General features: G+C 43.1%; 1 protein-coding gene across 1 annotated transcript in view; it reads right to left on the minus strand.

Annotated features, from left to right (window-relative positions):
- Positions 1–17,082, minus strand: part of TGFBRAP1 (transforming growth factor beta receptor associated protein 1) — a 64,068-nt gene extending 46,986 nt beyond the window's left edge. The window contains exon 1 of the mRNA XM_024242690.3: positions 16,955–17,082. The gene's annotated coding sequence lies outside the window, so the exon portion shown is untranslated. The remainder of the gene's footprint in view (positions 1–16,954) is intronic.
- Positions 17,083–17,705: the final 623 nt, after the last annotated feature.

Consider the following 17,705-nt stretch of genomic DNA (forward strand, 5'->3'; position numbering starts at 1 on the left):
GCTAGGACGCTCAAGGACCATAATTTAATTAAAGCTAACATTGCATATGCAGCAAGCACCTCTAAGTTTGCAAAAAACTAAACTAAACAATTATAAGACACAATCCCACTTCCTAAGAGTCTCCCTGTCCTATTAAGGAAATAGGACTAGAAAAATAAATCAGTAATAGTATAAAGTAATACATGCTAAGGGTCAAAATAAAAATATTAGTAATTATTTCCTACCAGGTTAAGAATATGCACATTGTCATTTTAAAGATTCTGCCACTGGTGATAGTCAGAATCTTAGTCAGCATCTTTAAAGATGCTAATGTAAAAATACGAATCTTTTTCTACAAATGTACACAGAAACATTATCTTTTAGTCAGTATCTGGCATCACTTTAAAAGAACTGATGACTTTTGGCCAGGCATGGTGGCTTACGCCTGTAATCCCAGCACTTTGGGAGGCCGAGGCAGGTGGACCACCTGAGGTCAGGAGTTCAAGACCAGCCTGGCCAACATGGTGAAACCTCGTTTCTACTAAAAATACAAAAATTAGCCAGGTGTGATGGCACATGCCTATAATTCCAGCTACTTGAGAGGCTGAGGCAGGAGAATCACTTGAACCCTGGAGGCAGAGGTTACAGTGAGCAGAGATTGCGCCACTGCACTCCAGCCTGGGCATCAAGAGTGAAACTCCGTCTCTTAAAAAAAAAAAAAAAAAAAAAAGAACTGATAACTTTTGGTATCTTCCCTTACTCCTTAGGAAGATTCCTAAACCTCAGTTCAAAAATGACAATTCTGTTCTTTCTGGCTACACATGGGGCTGGGCACCACAGATTTTATATTACCCATAAGTTTCAAAGGAAGTTTCTGTGTTCTTTACTTGGAGACCTGTTACAAAAGCTATGTAGGCTTCTAGAGGCCCCACTTCTTTTCACAGCACAAGGCCAAGGCCAGCAGAGCTGACTGGGATGAGTTTATGGGCAGCACAGAGCACTGGCTACATCCTGATTTAATAGACACTGTCTATCCTACAAAGCAAGTGCCAGGTCCAGATGGATCTCCTAGCAAGTTCCACTAAACACTTAGGAATCACCTAATTCCAATTTCACATAATAAATGTTCCTAAGGATAAAAAGATAAATAAAAGATGGAACATATCCTTACTTTATTTTATGAAAGTAGCAGAAAGTAAAACTTTGATATTCAAACCATATAAGGAAAAAGGAAAAATCACAGCTCATTCTTACTCACAAATAAGCCTGCAAAAACACTAAATATTAGCACATGAAATCGACAAATATATATTAAAAATACAATATGGCTAAGTTGGGATGCAATATTGGTTTAAGGTAATAAAATCTGTTTGTTTAGCTCACCACATTTATAAATTAAAAGAAAAAAACTATTTCAAAAGATGCAGAAAAAGCGTTAAATAAATTAAATTAAATTAAATTAAATTAAATTTTAAAATCTTTCCTTTTGGAACAAGCAACAAGACAAGAATGTCTACTATTGCCATCTGTTATGGGTTGAAATGACTCTCCCCCAATCATGCTGAAGTCCTAACCCCCAGTACCCGTGAATGGGACCTTATGTGGAAAAAGATGATCAGAGTCATTTAGGGTGAGCTCTAATCCAATGTGACTGCGTACTTATAAAAAGGGGAAATTTGTACACAGAGACAGATACATACAGAGAAAAGATAAGTGAACACACAGGAAGAGGAAGGAGATCTGTAAGCTAAGGAATGTCTGAAGTTACCAGACCTTGCTCTCAGATTTCTACCCTCCAAAACTCTGAAGTAATAAGTTTCTGTTGTTTAAGGCACCCAGCCTGTAGTACTTTCTTACAGCAGCCCTAGAAACTAATACACGATCTCAGTTCAGCACTGTATTAGGAGTCTTTGCCAGTACCATAAAACAAGAATAGTTACAAAGAATTGAAAACAGGCCGGGCTTGGTGGCTCATGCCTGTAATCCCAGTACTTTGGGAGGCCAGGGCAGGTGGATCACCTGAGGTCAGGAGTTCGAGACCAGTCTAGCCAACATGGTGAAACCCCGTCTCTACTAAAAATAGAAAAATTAGCCTGGCGTGGTGGCAGACACCTGTAATCCCAGCTACTTGGGAGGCTGAGGCAGGAGAATCGCTTGGACCTGGGAGGCAGAGCTTGCAGTGAGCCAAGATCACACCACTGCACTCCAGCCTGGGCAACAGAGCAAGACTCTGTCTCAAAAAAAAAAAAAAAGAAGAATTGAAAACAAAAACATAAAATTATAATTATTCACAAATGACATTACTGTTTACATAGAAACCCACAAAAAAGCTATTAGAATTAATGACTTTATAGTTTAATTTTTTTAAAAACCAAAGTAGTTTGTATTTCTAGCCCCAAAATTAGAAACTTAAAAAAAACTTGCAATAGTAGAAAATATAAGGTATGAAATAATTATCTAACAGTGATATTTAAGATCTTTATGGATAAAATAATAAAATTTAATTGTTAGACATTAAGGAAGACCTAAATTATCATCTTAGAAGGCTTTTCTGCAGAAATTGAAAAGCTGGTTTTAAATTTTAAATGGAAAGCACAGAATATAGCATAGTCAAAACAGTCTTGAAAATGAAGAACAAAACTGAAGGACCTACATTAACTGATTTCAGAAATTGCTCTACTACTACAATAATTAAGACATGAGGATAGACAAACAGGTCAAGCCCGAGATTGGGAGAAAAATTTGTAATGCATGTATCTGGCAAAGGACTCATATCCAGAATATAGAAAAACTCCTACAAATGAATAACAAGAAGACAAACATTTTTAAAATGGGCAAATGACTCAAACCCTTCACAAAAGGCATATGAATGACCAATAAGAACATGAAAAAATGCTCCCCATCTTTAACCGAGATATTTATTTTAAGCCACAATGAGCTATCACTTCACACCTACTAGAAGAGCTACCATTAAAAAGATCGACAACACCAAATGTTAATGAGGAGGTAGAACAACTGGAAATCTCATATGTTGCTGGAAGGAGTTTAAAAGGGTAAACTTTGGAGATCTGTTCAGCAGTTTTTTATAAACTTAAACATGCATTTGTCCAGTTACACCATGTTTAATATTTCCATTTCTGTTGGGTATATATCTATATCCACAAAAAGACCTGTATAAGATATAAGAGATGCACAGCAAACTTATTCATATTACCCAAAAAAAGGGAACGGCTCAGTTTTCCCCACTTACCCCCATTTAATTGTGGCATATTTATACAGTGGAATACTACTTAGAAATAAAAAGAAATAAACTACTGACAAAGGCAACAAATAGATGACCCTCAAAAACACTGAGTGGAAGAAATCATGCTTATATTGTATATTTCCAATTATCTGAAGTTCAAAAGTAGGCAACGCTAATCTACAGCGACAGAAATCAGAACAGTGTTTACTTTGGAAGGAACTGGATGACTAAGTGGAAAGGGACACAGCAAACTTTCTGGGTGACAGACATAGTCTGTATCTTATTTAAGGTATTAGCTATGCAAGTGTATGGAGTTATCAAAATTCATTGACTTGTGCATTTATGTTCTGTGTATTTTACTGTATGCAAATTATGTTTTTACAAAAAAAAAAAAAAAAAAAAAATCCCCTACCTGATCCAGAGGAAAAAAAAAAGCCATTCCAATACAAACTCTTACAGGTACGGGGAATGTGTGTGTGTGTGTGTGTGTGTGTGTGTGTGTGTGTGTGTGTGTGTGTGTGTGTGTGTGTGTGTGTGTGTGTGTGTGTGTGTGTGTGTGCGCGTGTAACTCAAAAAGCAGATTCTAAAATTCACATGGCAGACTGGGAGCAGTGGCTCATGCCTGTAATCCTGTAATCCCAGCACTTTGGGAGGCCGAGGCAAGTGGATCACCTGAGGTCAGGAGTTCGAGACCAGCCTAGACAACATGGTGAAACTCCATCTCTACTAAAAATACAAAAATTATCTGGGCGTGGCTGTGCACACCTGTAGTCCCAGCTACTCAGAAGGCTGATGCAGGAGAATCGTTTGAACCTGGGAGGCGGAGGTTGCAGTGAGCTGAGATTATGCCACTGCACTCCAGCCTGAGTGACAGACTGAGACTCCGTCTCAAAAAAAAAAAATTCACATGGCAGAAAGGGCCAGAAAAAGTTAGACACTTCTGAAAAAAGGTCAGGAGACTTGACTCAACAGACAAAATATAATCAAAAACCATGGTAATTAAGATAATGTTGGACTAGCACAAGGACAGACCTAGAGAACACATCTGGGTGCCCAGAAACAGGCCATGCATATGTGGAAACTTGAAACCTGACTAGGTTGGCACTGTACATGTGGGGCATATACCGTGTATACAATGTACAGTAAACAGTACTTGTATGTCCATAGAAATACAAGTACAGTATTTGTATGTACTAGATGTCCATAGAAAATATAAGAAAGCTAGATTCTGCCAGGCATAGTGGCTCATGCCTGTAATCCCAGCACTTTGGGAGGCCGAGGCGGGAGGATCACGAGGTCAAGAGATGGAGACCATCCTGGCCAACATGGTGAAACCCTGTCTACACTAAAAATACAAAAATTAGCCGGGCGTGGTGGTGCATGCCTGTAGTCCCAGCTACTCAGGAGGCTAAGGCAGGAGAATCGCTTGAACCTGGGAGACTGCAGTGAGCCAAGATCGTGCCACTGCACTCCAGCCTGGTGACAGAGCGAGACTCATCTCAAAACAAAAAAAAAAGAAAGCTAGATTCCTACCTCACACCACACATCAAAATTATTCCAGGTGATTAATATTCTTAAGTATAAAAGACATAACTTTGAAACACTGGGAAAAAAAAGCATGAAAAAGTATTCTCATGACCTTCTTAGGGTAAGGGAGAATTTCTAAAATAAGATATAAAAAAGCACAAACCCTAAGGAAAAATGATAAATTCTCCCATGTGAAAATGTACTGTTTCTGTTCTTCAAAAGACACCATGAAGAAAGTGAAAAGCTAAGGGGAAAAGGGGGCTGGGGAGAAGACACTGACATCATGTATCTGACCAGAAACATCTGGATGATGTGGGAACTGCTGCAGCAAGAAAGTCAAGGATCTAACAGAAGGATGGGCGAAATACACAAACAGGCCTTTCAATGGAGAGGAAACATGAATATCCAATAAACACGAAAGAACACAACCTGATTAGCACTTGGAATTTGCAAATTACAACTGCAATGATATTTCATTTTCTACCCATTAAACTGACAAATATTTGAAGTCTGACAACACGAGGTGTTCCTAAGAACACAGCACAATGAGGAGGCTCCACCATGCCAGGGGAAGGTTTGGAGCTGGTAAGGACAGGTTATCATTACCTAGGAAGCCCCTGCCATGACTGAGTAAGCCATGACTCTACTCCTAGGCATCTGCCTTACTGAGTCTGTTTTGTGCTTACCAGTGCAAAGAAAGTCACAGCAATCCTGTTTGAGACAGAGGAAAACCAGAAACACCTCATGTTTCCTCCAAAGGCTGAAATACTGTACAGCTGCAAGAGAATGAACTAGAGCCACCCACAAGGATGAATCTTAAGAAAATCTTCAGGGAATGATGAACACAAATCCGGGGAGGATGGGACTGGGTATGGGTGTGCATGAGATTCCCAAGGGTCAGTAATGTTTTATTTCTGAAGCTGGGGGTTGCTTTTATTATGACTCTCTATATCTTATACAGATTACAAATATCTTTTTATAGGCATTAAATATTAATTAAAAATATACATGTACATGTAGAATGTATAAAATTCTACTCATTTCCCCAAACCAGCTTACCCTGGAAATAGAGAAAGAATCTGTTTAATAAACCTGGTAGAATTCACAAACTGTATGTTCCTTGTTAAGAATTTCTTGCATGGAAGCACATTTATCAAACAAATAAGTGATTTATAATTTCTTAGTTTCTCTAAATGCAGTGCTTAGTTTATTTTGTATCCATATTTAATGGCCATTTCTCAGGATATCAAAGTCCAATTTGGGGCATTCCATCCATCATTTCCCATAAATATACCCTAGAAGGTAAAGGGAAAGACCAGCATGTGGTAGATGGCTCAGGGGGCGAACACCCTGCCCCGTGGGCGTGTATACCGTCTGGGGCAGCAGCTTCTGTGAGGCTAGCCTCTTACCTCATAGGCCTCTGTCCCTCTCCCTTCCACTTCCAGGGCCACATAAGTATCTCCACTCTCAGTTTCAACCAGTTCAAAACTGGTTTTACTATCTTACTCTTCTTTCCATTTCCTCTGTACTAAAACTCACCAAGGACAGGCCTCATTAAAAAAAAGTCACAGCAGGAAGAATAAACGTGGAATGAGAGCCTTTTTTTTTTTTTTTTTTTTTTGGTGAGACAGAGTCTCACTCCATCACACAGGCTGGAGTGCAGTGGCACAATCTTGGCTCACTGCAACATCTGCCTCCTAAGTTCAAGCAATTCTCGTGCCTCAGCCTCCTGAGTACCTGGGATTACAGGCGTGCATCATTTTGTCCAGCTAATTTTTGCATTTTTAGTAGAGACAGGAATCTCACCATGTTGGTCAGGCTGGTCTTGAACTCCCGACCTCAAGTGATCTGCCTGCTTCAGCCTCCCAAAGTGTTGCAATTACAGGCGTGAGCCACTGCGCCTGGCCAAGAGCAATTTTTTAAGTAGATAATCTAGACATAAAAAGAGGCTTGTAGGCCGGGTGCAGTGGCTCACGCCTGTAATCCCAGCACTTTGGGAGGTCAAGGTGGGTGGATTACCTGAGGTCAGGAGTTTGAGACCAGCCTGGCCAACATGGTGAAACCCCATTTCTACCAAAAATACAAAAATTAGCTGGGTGTGGTGGCAGGTGCCTGTAATCCCAGCTACTTGGGAGGCTGAGGCAGGAGAATCACTTGAACCCAGGAAGCGGAGGTTGCAGTGAGCTGAGATCATGCCACTGCACTCCAGCCTGGGCAACAAGAGCAAAACTCTCTCAAAAAAAAAAAAAAAGGAAAGAAAAAAAAAGAGGCTTGTAGCTCCAACATTAACTATATAAATATCACCATAATACATACATAAGATTTTAATATATATGTTTAACATATATAGGTATATATATGTTAAACATATACAGGTATATATATGTTTAACGCATATATACATATATGTATGTGTGTATATATTTGTTATATATTGAAATATATATATCTGTTATATACACACATACATACATGTTATATACACACATACATACATGTTATATACACACATACATACACACACACACACAATAGGAAACTCCTAATCTGGTACAGAGGTAAATATATTCTGCCAAACAGAATGCTGTGACAAACTGGCATTTATTAAGATAGGCTCTTTACCAGTAATTATTCTTGAACCAAAGAATGACACTTTATTATCTGCTCTACCAAATAATGTCCACCTGAGAGCCAACTTTAAGCTTGGCCTGGTGTCCTACGTGTCTGCAAAAAACCCTCATGTTTTCTAATTACTTCACAGCTTATAAATGAAACAGACTCTTCAGAAACCTATGCAGCTATATGTGCACCAGAACTTCATCACCCTGGGGGAGGAACCACAAAAACTCAGCCCTATAATAGAAGGCACTGTCCTATGAATAAGCTAAAAATTAATTCTGTATCTGCATTTTAAAAAGGACACACTACCTCAAGTAAGATTTGTTATTTTCTCATTTTACAGCAAGAAGTTTTTTTTTTTTCTTTATGATAGTCCATCAAAAATGAATAGAGACCAAGTGGTCATTCTAACATTTGGACCAAAGCCAGGTCAGATCTGAAGGCAATGCAGAAAGGAGGCAGGAATGTGGGCCACACACCTGAAACACTAGGTCATTATCCTCCTTATAACACACCAGAAGGTAGTTCCCTGCCCAAAAGATAAACTCCAGACTCAGCTTAAGATGCACAGCCCTTAAAATTTTAACCTCAGCCAACCTTTCCTCCTTTATTTAGTAAGAAAAATTATAGCTATTAACCTATTCTTATTGTTCCATAATATCAGTCTCTTGTATAAGCTACAATCAGTTCGGAATTGCTGCTGAGTTCCAAAGAGCATGTAAGTGTCCAAGGCACTCCACAAACCAAGCAGTTGTCAAAAGGGATTTCAGTAAACACTACTCTCTAGACAGATACCTTTCCAAAGGATTAACACTATGAGTCAGAAAATAGTTACCATTAACTACAGTGGTGGGATCGAATTTAACAACGTAATAATCCCTAAAGGAAAACACACTGCCTCCTTCTCATCTGTCGCTTGTCCATATGAAAAGTAGCAACATCTGGCAGACAAGGGCAGCCTCAGAATGGGCTCTGGGGGACGGCACAGATTCCCACACACTGGACTTCCTCTGACTGGCTGATGGCAGGGATCCTGGCTTTAGGCATGAGTATCTTTCTTTCTTTGCATCTTCCTACAATTTACAGTTTTTGAATAAATACAATGACTTATTTATTTATTTATTTATTTTTTTGAGATGGAGTCTCATGCTTTGTCGCCCAGGCTGGAGTACAGTGGCGCGGTCTCGGCTCACTGCAACCTCTGCCTCCCAGGCTCAAGTGATTCTCCTGTCTCAGCCTCCTGAGTAGCTGTGATTACAGGCAGCTGCCATCATGCCTGGCTAATTTTTTGTATTTTTAGTAGAGATGGGGTTTCACTGTGTTGGCCAGGCTGGTCTCGAACTCCTGACCTCAGGTGATCTGCCCACCTCGGCCTTCCAAAGTGCTGGAATTACAGGCATGAGCCACCATGCCTGGCCTACAATGATTTTTTTAAAGTTTCTATTTTGCCATTTTAATATATAACTTTTATAGAAAAAAAATGTTTCTCTGAGAAGCAGTTTCTCAATTAACCTGGATAAACATATCTACTAAGACCATGAAGCCATAAACAGATAGCAATGTCCGTCACAGGGGAAAATTGAACACAGTGGTGCTGCATAATGACATTTCCATTAACAACAGACAGCATCTGCAACAGTGGTCCCATAAGGTTATAATGGAGTTGAACAATTCCTATCACCTAGTGACAATCTAACTGTTGGAACGTTGTAGCACAATGCATCACTTGCATGTGGTGTTGCTGGCGTATACTAACCTATTGCAGTGCCAGTCGTAGAAAAGTCTAGCACATTCAATTACATACAGTATGTAGTACTTGATATAATAATAAATGACTATGTTACTGGTTTATGTATTTACTCCACTACCCTTTTTATCATTATTTTAGAGTGTACACCTACTTATGCAGAAAAAAAATAAGTTAATTGTAAAACAGTCCTTCAGGAGGACTCCAGAAGAAGGAATTGTTATCATAGACAACAGCTCCATGCATGTTACTGCCCCCGAAGCCCTTCCGGTGGGACAAGATGTGGAGGTGGATGACAGGGATAAGGATGATCCTGACCCTGTGCAGCCCAAGGCTAATGTGTGTGTGTTTGTGTCTTCATTTTTAACCAAAAAGTTTAAAGAAAAAAAAAAAAAAGAGAAAACTTATAGAATAAGGATATAAAGAAAATATTTTTGTACAGCTATACAACATGTTTTCAGCTACACGTTATTACAAAGAGTGAAAAACTTTAAAAAAGTTTATAAAGTAAAAAAGTTACAGTAAGCTAAAGTTAATTTATTACTGAAGTATTTTTAGAATAAATTTAGTGTAGCCTAAGTGTACAATATTTACAAAGTCTATAGTACTGTACAGTAATGTTTTAGGCCTTCACTTTTACTTGCCACTTACTCACTGACTCACCCAGAGAAACTTCCAGTCCTGCGAGCTCCATTCATGGTAAGTGCCCCACACAGGTGGACCCTTTTTTTAGTATTTTATACAGTATTTCTACCATCCCTTTTCTGTGTTTAGATGTGTTCAGATACACACATACTTTTCTGTTACAAGATTCTCTTACGCCTAGAGATTCAGTACAGTAGCATGCTGTATAGGTTTGCAGCCTAGGAACAACAGGCCATACCCATATAGCTTAGGGTATGAAGCTATACAGGTGTATAATACACTGTACCACCCAGGTTTGTGTAATCACTCTATGATGTTCATACGACGACAAAATTGCCCAATGGGAGATTTCTCAGAACATATCCTAGTCGTTAACTGATGCATGACTGTATATCATACATTAGCTCTAAAAACCAAACCTGTAAGTGAATTGACAAAAGTTGCCATAGATCCTGACAGCCTTTGAGAGGGATGGGGGGCAGACAGAACTTGGCACACTTCAGCCGTTCACAGCTCCCAATCAACCAGTTAGGATGCTGGTGCCATATAATTAGGAGAGAAAGCTAAATCACCAAGGACTCAGCCAAAAGCAAACCATGGTGGTGAGGAGGAAGGTGAAGGAAAGGGGTGGTGTGCAACACAGTGGGACACCTTGCCTTATTCTCCATGTTTTTTGAGGCTGGTCCTGAGAAGTTTAAGAGAGAAAGACTCAGAAGCATGCATTGGAGGCCAGTTTTCTTATGGTCCCAGCGATGGTGGCTCTTGTGATGCCTGGATGGGGAGGGAAAGCCTGGAAAAGTCAGGTGGTGACTTCAGTCAAGGGGGCGGGGGGATGTGCTGACACCCGCCTCTGGCTTTGTCAGCTTCCTGAAACAGAAACGGTGTGGGCAGCTGCCAAGGGGCCTGCCGCTCAGCCTCTATCTCCACGACCCCTTGGGACTCGGTGCACTCAGACCTTCCTATCTCCCTTTGGCACAGGCACCAACCTCATGCCCATTCTTCCTCTCCTGACCATCATATCGTGGGTGTTGAGCAGGACAGGCAGGTATGACTGGACACTTTTTTTGCAGGCAGCAGGGAGTGAAGGCTTGAAAACCTCTATTTCCCATGCTGCATTCCTGACTGAATGAAGAGCCAAATCACAGCCTCAAAATTCTATATTGGGTGAGAAAAGGCAAACCTTGCCAGCAATATTCTCCCACTGCAAGCTACCTTCAGATGCAGTGTTTGTGCTAAATGAGTGAAATGAGATGTCAACAAAAGTCCCTACTAGAAAACAAACTGCCAAACACCTCCAATTCCCATGGGGGGTTTGATAGGCTCTCTGACAATCACTGAAGTCCCATCTGAAAAATGCATTTTGGTAGGTTTACGGGTTGACTTAAAGTCTTGAGATACTGATGTGGTTTTCTGAAATGTGTTGTTTCTATAGATTGTGAAGGTGATTGTCAGAGAGCATCTCGAATCCCCCATGGGAATTGGAGGAGTTTAGATAAATCCAAACTGAGGGATGGTCTACAAAATCTCTGACATCCTTTTAAGAGTGTCAAGGTCATGAAAAAAGAGGAAAGGCTGAGGAACTGTCACAGATTAGAAGCCAAGAATAAGTGACAATTAAATGCAAAGTGGGGAAACTGGATCAGAAAAAGGATCCTGGAACAGAAAAAAGACATTAAGCAGAAAAACGGGTGAAATTCAAATACTGTGTGCACTTTATAGTGGTGTACTAGCACTAATTGATTCATTTTGATCATTATACTACAGCCATACAAGATGTTAACAAAAGAGGAAGCTGGGTAAAGTGTATTCATGAATTCTGTACTATTTTGCAACTTTTAGGTAAGCCCAAAATTACTTCAAATTTTAAAATGAAAATGTAATCGTGGTATATTGGATAATTATCTCACCTTAGAGTGATCAAGAAAGAGAAAAGAAACCTGGGAATCTCCTTTTCTAGCAGGGAAGGAAACAGTCATAAGACTGTGAGTGTCAGTGACTAAAAAGGACAAACATGAACCAATGCCCATCAGTCCAGCCCAGGACTCCGCTAGCACACTCTGGGCTACTGGAGCCTTTTTTATTGAGCCACTTTTAGAGGTGATTTTTCTCCAGCCAAGTGTCCTAGCTTAAAATTACAAGCATGAATAATATCCATAAATTAAAAGTTTTTCTTCCTTCTGAAAATGCATTTCAGAGGAGAGTTTGGGAGTTTTGCTCATTTGGAGTATTTCCCCCAACAGAGGGGCTGAGATTGGATTGGGGTGAATGTGAGCTGACTCCTGCTGTGTTCAGAATTGGATATACCGTGAGCTTTGGGAGAAGCAGTTAGGTGGGGGGCTCTGAGGGTGGGCACTCAGGCTGGGAAGGAGCACAGCCCCTCAGTAATAAGGATCAAGGCCCCAGAGTGAAACTGGGCCACCCGGGCAGTGAACTGTGGTAAATGTGGGCACGCTGCATAGCAGACATTCCTGACATTAATCTGGGAATCCTGAGCTCTGCTTGTTGCTTGGTCACTTCCTGATGATCTCAGGCAACTCACTAAGAAGCTTTGTCTGGACCTGTGTTCTCCTCTATAAAACAGAAATTTGGACTGGGCTGTGTGCTTCCCCTATACTGTTCTCCAGCTACTTCTGGATGAAGAGGAAGGGAATGGAGGTCTTGAAAAGTGGAAGAGACACGCTGGTAAGTAGAGAGCTGGCATTCCAACCCAGGTAGTCAGCTCCAAAGCACACATCCTTAATCAGATGCCACACCGGCTCCCAAGGCCAATGCTGCCCCAAGCCTGGATGATGGATGGCACCCATAGGCTGCAGCCCTGGCTGACACCCTGACTGCCCCCTCATGAGAACCCCAAAACTGGGTTTGGTGGGATACTGCACACTCAATATACCATTATCCTTTCGTTCTTACCTTGACGCTGAGAGGTGGACATTATTATGGAGATACAGAGATCTTAGGTGGCTTGCTCAAGGTTACCTAGATACAAGGTGATGAAACAGGGCTTTGACCCTAGTTTTTGTTCGTGACTCCAAGGCCATATTCTTATTGATTGAGGGGAACAAGTATGATTTCAGATCCTCTCCTAGAATTCAGTTCTGAACAAAGCAACAACTCTCAGCAGGAGGCCACTATGGTACTCAGACTGGCAGGCTGCTGCAGTTCCTCCTGAGGAATCTTTGCTATTGCTTCCCCACCATGAGTCTAGAAGAGGAATCCTGTGGCTCTATCTGCTTGCTGAAATTCAGACACAGAATAGTATGTTGACACACTTCTCTACTAACATAGTAATCTACCAAAACAGGATACACATTTATGTGACAGCAACTGCTTTTCCTGAGCTGCACCCCATGCTGGTCCCATGTTCTTCTCTAAGTCCCACAGCCATCTGTTGAATGACTCAATCTTGAAATTTGTCAGGAATCAACAATAAATTTAATAGCTTGTACAAAAGTCAACTTTTCCCCCCTTTGAAAATGAAGACACTGCTTGACAACCATTTTATGTTATCTTTTGCACTCATGCAACAGAGACAGCAAGACTAGTTATCGTGCAATGAACCTGTTCTGATAATCTGAAAGAGTATCTAAAAAAAGAGGATTAAAAAAAAGACAGTTAAGGTCTAATATCTAACTTGTCATCTTAATATTATCACGATGTAGATTTAATATATGTAACTATTCATAGTATCCTTTTTACTGGCAATACTAACCAAAATTATTTAAATACATATAAACAGATATTTATATACACACACATATATACACACACTATATATGGTGTGTGTATACATACATATGCATAAGGGTGTATGTGTGTGTATGTACATATATATATATATAATATACATCCTATAAGAGTACCATCAGCAGTTAGAATTAAAAGGGTTTAGGAAGAGAAGTGGGAGGTAGAAGAAGAGCAGAATAGAAATATGGCATTTACTTCATAACATCTTCCTCAATACCGAACCTTCAAACAGCCACAAAAAATTATCGAGTACTGGCCAGGAGCAGTGGCTCACGCCTATAATTCCAGCACTTTGGGAGGCCGAGGCAGATGGATTGCTTGAGCTTAGGAGTTCAAAACCAGCCTGGGCAACATGGTGAAACTCTGTCTCTATAGAAGAATACAAAAATTAGCTGGGCAGGGTGGCATGCGCCTATAGCCCCAACTACTTGGGAAGCTAAAGTGGAAGGATCACTTGAGCCTGGAAGGTGGAGGTTGCAGTGAGCCGAGAACACGCCACTGCACTCTAGCCTGGGTGACGGGGTGAGACCCTGTCTCAAAAAAAAAAAAATTATTGAGTACCTACAGGACTTGAGTACCTACAGAACTTGATAGTCCATAATATCCAGTCAGCTGTCATCTTTAAATATGTGATTTTTTCCTTAAATCTTTAACTTTTTCAACAGCAGCTACTTGACTATCAAGAAAACATCTTGATTTCAAATCATCTGCAAGATTTCATAATTCACTTTTCATGAGGCACTTAAAGTCATTTGGGGTAGCACCAAATTAAGTTGTTACTCTACATTCATTTAGTAGGTATTTATTTTTTTAAATAAAGGAAAACGAGTCAGGTTTGCTACAGAGATGAGTTGTAAAGTCTGAGCCAAATTATTCGGCAGTATCCAAACACCTGGCCGCCACAAATGACTACTTTAACGTATTTCTAATGAGGGCTGGATTCAGACCAAGATGAAGACACTTAACCCATTAAGTAAAGTTTCTTCAAGTTTTCTTAAAAGATCACAAATTTGTAATATTAGCATGAAGGAATAAGCCAAATAACTTCATTTTTTTTCTAACAGAAATGTTAGCTGCAGATCAGACCCAGAAAATACAGCAAGTTTTTTGGCTGGGCGCAGTGGCTCAGGTCTGTAATCCCAGCACTTTGGGAGGCCAAGACAGGAGGATTGCTTGAGGCCAGGAGTTTGAGAACAGCCTGGGCAACATAGGGAGACCCCTATCTCTACAAAAAAAATGTTAAAATTATCTGGGTGTGGTAGTGCGAGCCTGTGGTCCCAGCTACTTGAGAGGCTGAGGTGGGAGGATCCCTTGAGTCTGGGAGATCAAGACTGCAGTGAGCCATGGTCACACCACTGCACTCCAGCCTGGGTGACACAGCAAGCCCCTGTCTTAAAAACAACAGCAAAAAAACCACCCAGAAGACAATAACAAAAAGAAAATACAGCATTTTTAAAATAGTGAGCTCTATGCTTTTAAAACTCCTCAACTGGAGCTGCCTAAATGAAGAATAGGCCCTTTACAAATCCCTGTCTCTGGAGAGTTTAAGCTGAGGTTAGATTGGTCCTGGGATTCCTGCAGTAGTGAAAACGCTCTGCCTCCAATGCTACGACAAGAGGACTGCCATGCACAGTCATGAGTGGAGAAGAAAAGGCAGAGTGAATGAAGGCTAAGAGTGGCACCTCACCTCTCACCCAACTCAATTGTGTAATGCAAACCTTGATGCACATAGCAAATTGGAATTCAGAACCCACAAGTCTAACTCCAGAGTCAATCATTTGTTAGGTTAACAATTACTCAAAACATAAAACTACATATTTTCAGAGGTGAGGGAGACCTGGCTCTACACCCTCATTTATATTTGTCAGCAATAACTTATTGAGCACCTACTAAATGCCAGACCCTGTGCCGGATCCTTTCCAGGCACAATTTCTTATTAGAATTCATGTGCCTTTTCTAATATTATTCCTATTTTGATGGAGGAATTTGAGACTCAGAATGTCCAGCAAATTGCCCAAAGGTCACCGGAAATGGCAGAGGCAGGATTTGAACCCACACTCCACATTCATTACCACCACAGAGCACCACTCCCATTTCATAGATGACCTGGGGCAGGCTAGTTATGGATAGGTTCCAGCAGAGTCCAGCCAGTAGACTTTCTAGTACCCCAGGCAGCGTTTTGCTACACATCACAGAAGCAGCTGCAATGACTGTTGAGGCTGCTTGGCTGGCAGAAATGGAAGGAAAAAGAAAACGAAGCAGCTGACCAAATGTTCCTTCTGACTGACCATGGAGCTGCGAGCTCTCAGTTGTCTGCCAGCTTCCGGCTGGCCAACAGAGAGAAGCATGTCCACCACGAGAGAGTAGCAGCCAACACACAGTCCCTCTACACTCGTTCATCCTGACTACCAAGCAAGCCGACACACACAATGCAGTAGGATATTCCCTGCACACCTTCTCAGTGCCTTAACTTGCCACCACAATCACACCCGCAGCTGCCTTCCTTCCTGATAGACAAGGTGCTTGCCCATGAGCACTTCTCATCAGTGATTAAACTCTGCTCAGACATGTTTTGACCACAGCTGTGCGTGCAGTCCACGTGCAGTGAGGCCTGCTGTGTGATCTGTGAGCCCCCATTTTTAGCAGCCAGGTAGGAGGCTTCCTGAGGGTCACTCAACAGTCCTTGGGTAGAAGCCACGGCAGGTGCAGACAACTGGACAGCTTCCGTGTTTAAGGATATCAGCACTTAACACAGGGAGGCAGGCGGACTAACTTGCACCTGCACCTCCAGAAGGCAATGGAAAGAAAACAATTCCACCGGGATGACAGCTTCCAGCCCTTGACCTGGTGCTAAAAACAGGGGCCAGGAAGCCCAGCACAGCACTTTCCCTACTCCCCAACACACTCCTGCCTATTCTCCAGATGAGGACAATTCAGGCCTGAGTGTGACCCGAATTTGAGCTCTCAAATCCAAAGAGCTCCGAGAAACCTCACTCACAGCGCCAAAACCATTCCATACCAGGGATGGAGGCGCAAGTCCTTCCTGGCCCTTCTCCCCGGAAAACCCAAATAAAGGACGAGGTCTCTCAGGTCTTCCCTTGCCCTAAACACACACGCACTCCTCACACACAACATACACACTTGCTGACCCCACACCCGTGCACACTTCATCCCATACACACGTGAACACTTATTTGCTCACCCCAGCAGGCTAGCCGGCCCCCACAAGGGACAACTACCAAGTCGCACACCTGCACACCTGCCCCCAAGTGTATAGCCACTTGCTCCCCCCACCCCGCGTTCCAGCCCCCACTACACCTGCCCCAGCGCACAGGCTCGGGCTCGCCCTCCACCCCGCCCCGCCGCCTACCCCCAACTCCTGCTCCCCGCTCTCCTGCCCCACGCGCCCTGAGCCCCGCACCCCGCGCCCCGCCGCCCTCCTCACTCACCGGCGCCGGCGCCCGCCGTCCCGCGCCGCCCCGCGGCCTGGGGCCCCGCCGCCCCGCTCCGGCCCGCGGCTCCTGGGTTGGCCCGACCCCGCAGCCGCTGCTTCCCGTCACGTGGGGCGGCCGCCAGGCGCTGGCGGAGGGCGGGAGCGCAGCGGTCCCCGCGCCGCCCGCCGGCCCGCGGGCCCTGCCGCCTGGCTCCGAGCACAGGCCGAGACGGGCCCTGCTCCGGGCCTCGGCGTCCCCCTCCGTGTACCGGGGCCACGACACGGCCCGCCTCGCGGGGCGGCCGGCGGGCGGAAGGTGTTCATTCGGGGGGCGCTGAGGCCGCCGGACCTGGGCGAGAGCGTGGTCTGCGCCAGCTGTGCAAGCCGTGGGGCTGAGGTCGCTTCTCCGCCCCCGCCGCTGCGGGGAGCGTCAGGGAAGCCGGGCTTTGCCTGGATCGCTCGCCACCCAGTTTCTGTCACCTACACAGGAGGAGGAGGGCGCTTGGGAAATACCTGCTGAATGAATGAATGAATAAATGAATGAGTGAATGAATCCTGGGAAATGCTTGGGCCCGCGGCCGCCTGACCACGCGGGCTGGAGGATCAGACGTGCCCCACCAGGAGCCGAAGGCACGGTTGGGATGCGCAGCTCTCCCACGAGGCCCATAGCGCCCCAGGGCCCTAGGGATTCACTGGGACCCCTGACTGGCAGAGTCCACCTGCTTGATACACTTATTTGAGAAGGGAGGCCTGGGACTATCTTACTC

This window comes from Pongo abelii, chromosome 12 (genome assembly GCF_028885655.2).
Source record: "Pongo abelii isolate AG06213 chromosome 12, NHGRI_mPonAbe1-v2.0_pri, whole genome shotgun sequence".
Classification (NCBI taxonomy): Eukaryota; Metazoa; Chordata; class Mammalia; order Primates; family Hominidae; genus Pongo; species Pongo abelii.